Raw genomic sequence first — 6,818 nt, forward strand, 5'->3', positions numbered from 1 at the left:
CCTACATCCCAATTCTTTATGTGGCATAGCTCATTGAAGATACATTAGCACTATGTAGAAAAACAGTAAAAATCAAAATCCCAGGTCCCGACTTGACCTTTCAGAATTTGAGAACTGAGGGGTGGTACCTGTGGCTCAAAGGGGTAGGGCGCTGCCCCATATGCCGGAGGTGGTGGGTTCAAACCCAGCCCTTGCCAAAAACTGCAAAAAAAAAAAAAAAAAAAAAAAAAAGAATTTAAGAACTGAGGCTGGAATCTGTGTTTTAAGTTTTTCAGGTGAATTCTTGGCAGGTATTTGGGAACTACTACTGTAGCATATATTCATTCCCTTAGTTTATAAATCATAATATATACTGAGGTCCTCCATTAAAAATCTCCCTGAATCCGTGTTTAAGGGTAAATGACGTCCAAAACATAGTCTACACTAAAGAAAATGACAATGGCTAAAAAAATACAATGCCTGTAAACAATACAAAAAGTATAATCACTATGCTAGCTCCAAGGGAAATGAAATAATCAATCCAAGTTTCCAGACTGTTAATAAGGGTAACATACAATTATAGGGTCAGTGCCCCTTTTGCAGAGGAGCATGCAGTCCACCACTCTCTCTAGTTTCATCTGATCATTTTAATACTACATAGTATCCCGAAAGTTAAGCTGCTTCTTCCAATTACCTAGCTGCAAAAAGGAAGGAAAAATACTAACTACGGAGCTTGTCACTTCTTCATAGCATGTTATCCACTTTGCCTAATGAAGGGCAAACTGACAACTCAAATTTTCTCTAAATTCTGCAAACCACAGCTGTCAGTAGTTTTGTTGGTAGGGGGTAAAACTGCTTTTTCTTTGAGGGATTGTTTCATATCTTTGCAAAAAGAGAAAAATGGCCACACATAATTTCATATCCACATCACTAGAAATAAAGTGGAACAAATGTAAACCAGATCTTTCTTTTTTTCTTTTGCAAGTGGAACAAGAGAAGCAATAAACCTAGGTCTTGAGGGATGAGTAGAAGTTTATTAGAAAGAGAAAAGTTATTGGAGCTTAGGAAAAGTAAAGGAATGGTGAGAAGGACATTAATTTGAAAAATTCTGCAGACCAAAAAATCTTGATAAATCTCCCTTCTTTGTTCTCAAGAAGGTGAAAGCATTCTACTGATATGAATGGAAGTAATTAAGATATTGAAAGCTCCATAGGTATGCTTTATATATAGTTTAAATTTTTTATTTTATTTATTATTTTTTTGAGACAGGGTCTCCTTTTGTTGCCCAGGCTAGAGTGTAGTGGCATAGCTCACTGCAACCTCAAACTCTCGGGCTCAAATGATTTTCCTGTCTCACCCTCCCAAGTAACCAGGGTTGGTTTTACAGGTGTTTGCACCACCACACCCGGCTATTTTTAAATTTTTCGTAAAGATGGGATCTGTTTCTCAGGCTGGTCTCAAATTCTTAAGCTTATGCAATCCTCCCACCATGGCCTCCCAAAGAGCTGGGATTACAGGCATGAGACACCTTGTCCAGGTAAAAGTTCCACAGATATTCTAACTATTCCTATTAACTCCAACCCAAAGTATAAAGCCAAAAACATTTTATAGTTAAGGTCTTGCTTAAAACTACCTCATTAATGTAAACTGAACCACAAACTAGAGTTGTCAATTCCAATTAGTAATCTTCAGTTTTCTATTTTCAGTGAAAACTCATTTTCTAAAGTACTAACTCAAGGATTCTCAAACTGTAAAACAAACTTCCAGGATGGTTTCTGAAAGGCAGATTATCCAAATCCCAACTACACAGATTGGTTAGTTGGGTGTTGGGGCTAAGAAATTACATCCCAGAATTTGTGTTCCCAAGAAACTGTTCTGGTGACTCTGAAAACAGTTTTTTGGGGGATGGATTTTGATAAATGCTGTTTTGTTTTGTTTTTTTAAATGCGGTTCTTAAGGTTAGTTTCCCAAAAGCCTGCAAGAGGTTCAGTTACATATTTTATGAAAATTATGTTTTCTTAGTTTTTCCTTTTGGATATCAAATGTAATTTGGAGGAGATACTAAAAACAAACTTTTGTATTATCTCTGACCTTAAATACATGTTATTACTATGTCAATCTCCTAATTATATAATTAAATGTACTCAAAGCCAAATTATAATTCAAAATTCTCAAAATCTTGCCCACCAGCTGCAGGATTAACCTGATCTTCAGTAACTCAGTCATTCCAGGTCCAAACAGGGCCCACTTAACATGTCATATGGAGCTAAAGAAATAAAACACTCAGTGGTTGTCAACCTTCCTAATTGCTGCATTGTTACAAATGGAAAAAAGGGGTCACAACCCACAGGTTAGGAACCACTTGCTCTAATGCTTTAAAGGAAAAAAGGGGTCACAACCCACAGGTTAGGAACCACTTGCTCTAATGCTTTAAAGGAACCACTTGCTCTAACCACACTGATCCTTAACTAAAGTTGCCTAGTTTTTATATAGGTCAGGAACAATGTTTTGATACAAGGGTGTCCAACTTGTGGTGTGCAGGCCATATGCTAATTTGGCAAGTTTTTTTTTTTTTTTTTGCTTATCTATGGTGTCAGATACTATGAAAGGTATGCACAACTTTTTTTTTTTTTTTTGCTAACTAGCTTTCATTAGTGTTTGTGTATTTAATGTGCAGCTCAAGACAAGACAATGCTTATTCTTTGAATGCACAGCAGAGAAAAAAAGGCTGGACACACCTGGTATTGAACATGAAATGAAGAGTCCTATGGTCTAGAAAAGTTCAGAATCCAATGAGGGAATTTTTTTTTTTTCTTGAGACAGAGCCTCAAGCTGTACCCTTGGGCAGAGTGCTCTGGCATCACAGCTCACAACAACCTCCAACTCCTGGGCTCAAGCGAGTCTTCTGCCTCCGCCTCCCAAGTAGCTGGGACCACAGGCGCCCACCACAACGCCTGGCTATTTTTTGGTTGCAGCCACCATTGTTGTTTGGCAGGCCCAGGGGGGATTCGAACCCACCACCTTACGTGTATGTGGCTGGCGCCTTAGCCACTTGAGCCACAGACACCGAGCCCGGAATTATTTTCTTAACATAAAATTGTTCTGGCAGATCTATGATTTCCTTCTTAAAGTGACAGAATAAAGAATGAAAATATCCATCCCTATAAATATTCATATCTGGTGGTAATAAAACCACCAATCAAAAAGTAGCAGGTATTATATTATTAGCCATCAGCATACTTCATATTTCCCTAACATTCTGCTGCTTCAGTCAGTGGCCTTACCTGGATCCTTTCAATTATAAACTTCTCATTAATGAGGATAACAAAGAAGATAATTTCGTTGGCCACTGCCCTTTTAACTTCTATATAGTTTAACTCAGCTTAAGAAAATAATCTAGACAAGGGTATACTGTCATTCACAGGACAAACATTTTGGCCCAAAAAAGCTGACATGGACCTTTAAAAGTACTTGTCTCAAAGACACATGATTACTGTTAATAAACTACAAGGTAGCGAGAGCAAACAGCACACTAGAAAGCATAGTCAGTTCTAAGGAACACTATTACCTCAAGATGTTCATGGGAGGATAGTAGAAAAAAGGCATAATGGCATCTTCCTCTCCTGGACATTTACATTGCATATGTCTAGCATGTATGTGGAAACATCCAGAGTAAAGACACCATGGTACTTCAACATCGCCCAACTTTACTTGGCAAATGTCGAGGTACACAAGATCTTTATCGCCAATAACATCCTGAATATGTTCTCCTGAATATGTGATCTTAGGCATATTTCAGCTACTGTTTCTCTATACCATGTATGCATTAAAGATATATTTTATCTATCTCACAGGATGTTTGGCAGGATCAAATGCATCAGTATTTACTACATGCGAGCCGTACGTCATCATTACTACTAAGAGTAGCAGAGGGTTTAGGTGGGGAGTCAAAAACAAGAGAACAAGGCACAATGAAGATAAGAAAAAATTAAATAGTATATTTCCTCTGAAGATTTTCTGTTCCCTAAAAGCACAACTAAATTCCATTAATTCTCACAGTAGTAAAAAAAAAAAAAAAAAACTATACAATGGCACTGCCATCTGCAGGCCAAAGACATGGATTGCTTGCAATGGTTATTTAAAATGAAGTCTCAAACCATCAAACCTTCCTCATCAGACATCTAGTCTTTGCAAAAGATGTTTATTCTTAGCTTTTGAGCACTGGTAGATGAGGCTCCATTTCCTAAAGTTCTAGAATTGACTCCTGGGTAAAATCTAACACTTAATTATACTCTAAACAGGACTGCTGCTAGCAAATTTGAAGAAAATGATCTTGGCTTTAAAAAGATCCTACACTGTGATCATACCAAGGTAACCCCAAAGAGATATGGATTTTTAAATACAGGAGGATTTTTTTTTTTTTTACAGTCTTTTTTTTTTTTTTTTTGAGACAGAGCCTCAAGCTGTCCCCCTGGGCAGAGTGCCGTGGCATTACAGCTCACAGCAACCTCCAACTCCTGGGCTCAAGCGAGTCTCCTGCCTCCGCCTCCCAAGTAGCTGGGACCACAGGCGCCCGCCACAACGCCCGGCTATTTTTTGGTTGCAGCCATCATTGTTGTTTGGCGGGTCCGGGCTGGGGATTCGAACCCGCCACCTTAGGTGTACGTGGCTGGCACCTTAGCCGGTTGAGCTATAGGCGCCGAGCCTTTTTTTTTTTTACAGTCTTTGGGAAGTATTAGGGGAACTTGAATGGCCTAAGCTGCCTTTTCTAAGTTTTCTTTCAATGACTTAAATCAAATCTGCTCTTAATGCACATAAAGAGGTTATGAACAAACTATTAACTTACAAATAAGTTAACACTTCCTTTAAATATGTGGTGTCCATAGGCACCCAACACTGAGCAACCCAAACCCAGCAAAACTCCTTCCACTGAGCCTTGCAATACCCACTCTCTAGTGTAATCTACAACCAAATCAACGTTTCTATGTCAATTTTTAGGTTAAGAGAATGGGTCAGAAGTTTCAAAGAACAGCTGGAGGGTGACAGAAGAGCTAAAGGGAAGGCAAACCAGAATAAAGGAAAAAAAATCATGTTAACAAATAGCCAAGTGTTTTCTAATATCTACAATACAAAACTAGGGCTTTACTGGTTCCAAGAAGTCCACACAAAGTTAGTTTTCACACCCAGATTGACTCATACAGAAAACATTAACTCTACAGTTGTCAAAACCCCAAAAAGCTCCACCAGTGTTTACAGAAACATCTTTTTATGAGCTGTCAGGTGGCTACCAGAACACAAAGTTGTAAGAAAAACTGAAGAGGCACACCAGGGGCACTCTGTTTCTGTAGTTCACAACAGTCTACAACGAGAAAGCCTATAATATTATCATCCCTGAGGTCCCAGGGCATTTCATAAAATCTGCTAAGCCTCGGGGAAGAATTCTGTGCAGAGTGACAGCTAGAAGGACCACAGTTAACCCCGTACTCCTTAGGGCAGCGTTTCCCAAAGTATGGAACACAGAATAATTTCAGGAGGAACAAGGACGCACTGTTTATTTTAGTAGACAGTTATTTATTTATTTTTTTTAACAAGCATTAGGAAAATAACTGGCTTTCCATTATCCGGTTTGTGATTGAGGTTTCCACCTTAAACAAATATATTTAAGAAGGATAAAAAAGAGTCAGTTTAAATAAAGCAAATTAACATTTGGCAAATAGCAGTACAGATGGTACGCGAACATAAAAGTGCAACGAGACTGAAACCCGGGGGACGCCGTCCTAAGCAAAGCCCCTTATGCGTTGTCGAGAGGGGAAAGTGCCCAGCCTTGGGGGACTGGAAAGCCAGCAGGTTCGGACGCTGACTCTGCCGCTAATTTCCGGGACACGGTTTCTCTCCCCTTTCTCTGGCCCTGGGGTTCGCGTTTATAAAATGGGTGGGGTGTCACAAGACAAGGAGACGCCTCGAGGATGCGGTCGGGGGCCGTGAGACAGCGGCGGCGGGGGACAGGTCTCTGGAAGCCGCACGGCGCTGCACGCCCGCCTAGACAGGCCGTCTCGGGCCGGGTTCGAATCCCGACTGCGCCATCGACTTGCTGAGGACCCGCAGGCGAGCGAATCCACCGTTTCGAGAAGGGAGAACGGAGTGCGCGACCCTACCCTACTGAGAAACCTCGAAGCCTCTTATCGACGGTTCGGGCACAGACAGTCGGCTGCGTTGTGGCGCCACAGACCTCAGTCCACTACAGACCGCCTCGGCGCCGGGGCCTGGGCTTGGGCCTGGGCCTAACGGGAGCCTGAGGCGGCCGCGCCCGGCACCGGGCATGCGCAGCCCCGCGCGCACCCAGAGCGGAGCGGAGGCCGCGGCCGCGCGTCGAGCGGGCCCTCCCGTCTCAGCCTCCCCGTCCGGCCCGGCCCCCCCCCTTCAACTGCCTGCTAGTCAGCCCCACGCCTCGGCGGACGGCCACCGCTTCCCGGCACTCACCGCTACCAGCGTGGCGGGCTCTCGGTCGCTCCTACGCCCCAGGCCCCCCGCTGCCGCCTCCGCGTCAGCCCACCTGCCCGCCGTAGGACAAAGGCGCCACCAACCGACCGGCGCGGGCACGAGGCAATGGCGGCCAGGCGGAGAGTGGAGATGGGGCAGAGGGCGCGCACGCAGCGGCAGGCGCGGCAGTGTCGCAATGGCGCGCGGATTTACGGCAGGGTTGAGTTGGGGGCGTCGATCTCCTTGGCAATGAGGACGGGAAAGTGGCTCTCTGGAGGCTACTGAGAACGCCAGCGGTTGCCTAGTAACAGCGTCCCCGGCTGGGGTTGGGCCCCAAGCCTGGTCCCCTCCTCCCCAGA

The 6,818-nt window shown here is 43.3% G+C and overlaps 1 protein-coding gene across 4 annotated transcripts in view; it reads right to left on the reverse strand.

The window, feature by feature from the left end:
* The window catches only part of NCOA5 (nuclear receptor coactivator 5), a 34,057-nt gene extending 27,456 nt beyond the window's left edge, over positions 1-6,601 (reverse strand). For 3 of the 4 annotated variants that reach the window (XM_023511910.1, XM_023511912.1, XM_023511911.1), the window contains exon 1: positions 6,460-6,584. The gene's annotated coding sequence lies outside the window, so the exon portion shown is untranslated. Of the gene's footprint in view, positions 1-6,459 lie in introns of all 4 variants that reach the window. The other variant, XM_003787667.3, reaches the window with a different exon arrangement.
* Between the last annotated feature and the right edge of the window lie 217 nt (positions 6,602-6,818).

This window comes from Otolemur garnettii, unplaced genomic scaffold (assembly GCF_000181295.1).
Source record: "Otolemur garnettii isolate 467f Iridium unplaced genomic scaffold, OtoGar3 scaffold00023, whole genome shotgun sequence".
NCBI classification, from domain to species: Eukaryota; Metazoa; Chordata; class Mammalia; order Primates; family Galagidae; genus Otolemur; species Otolemur garnettii.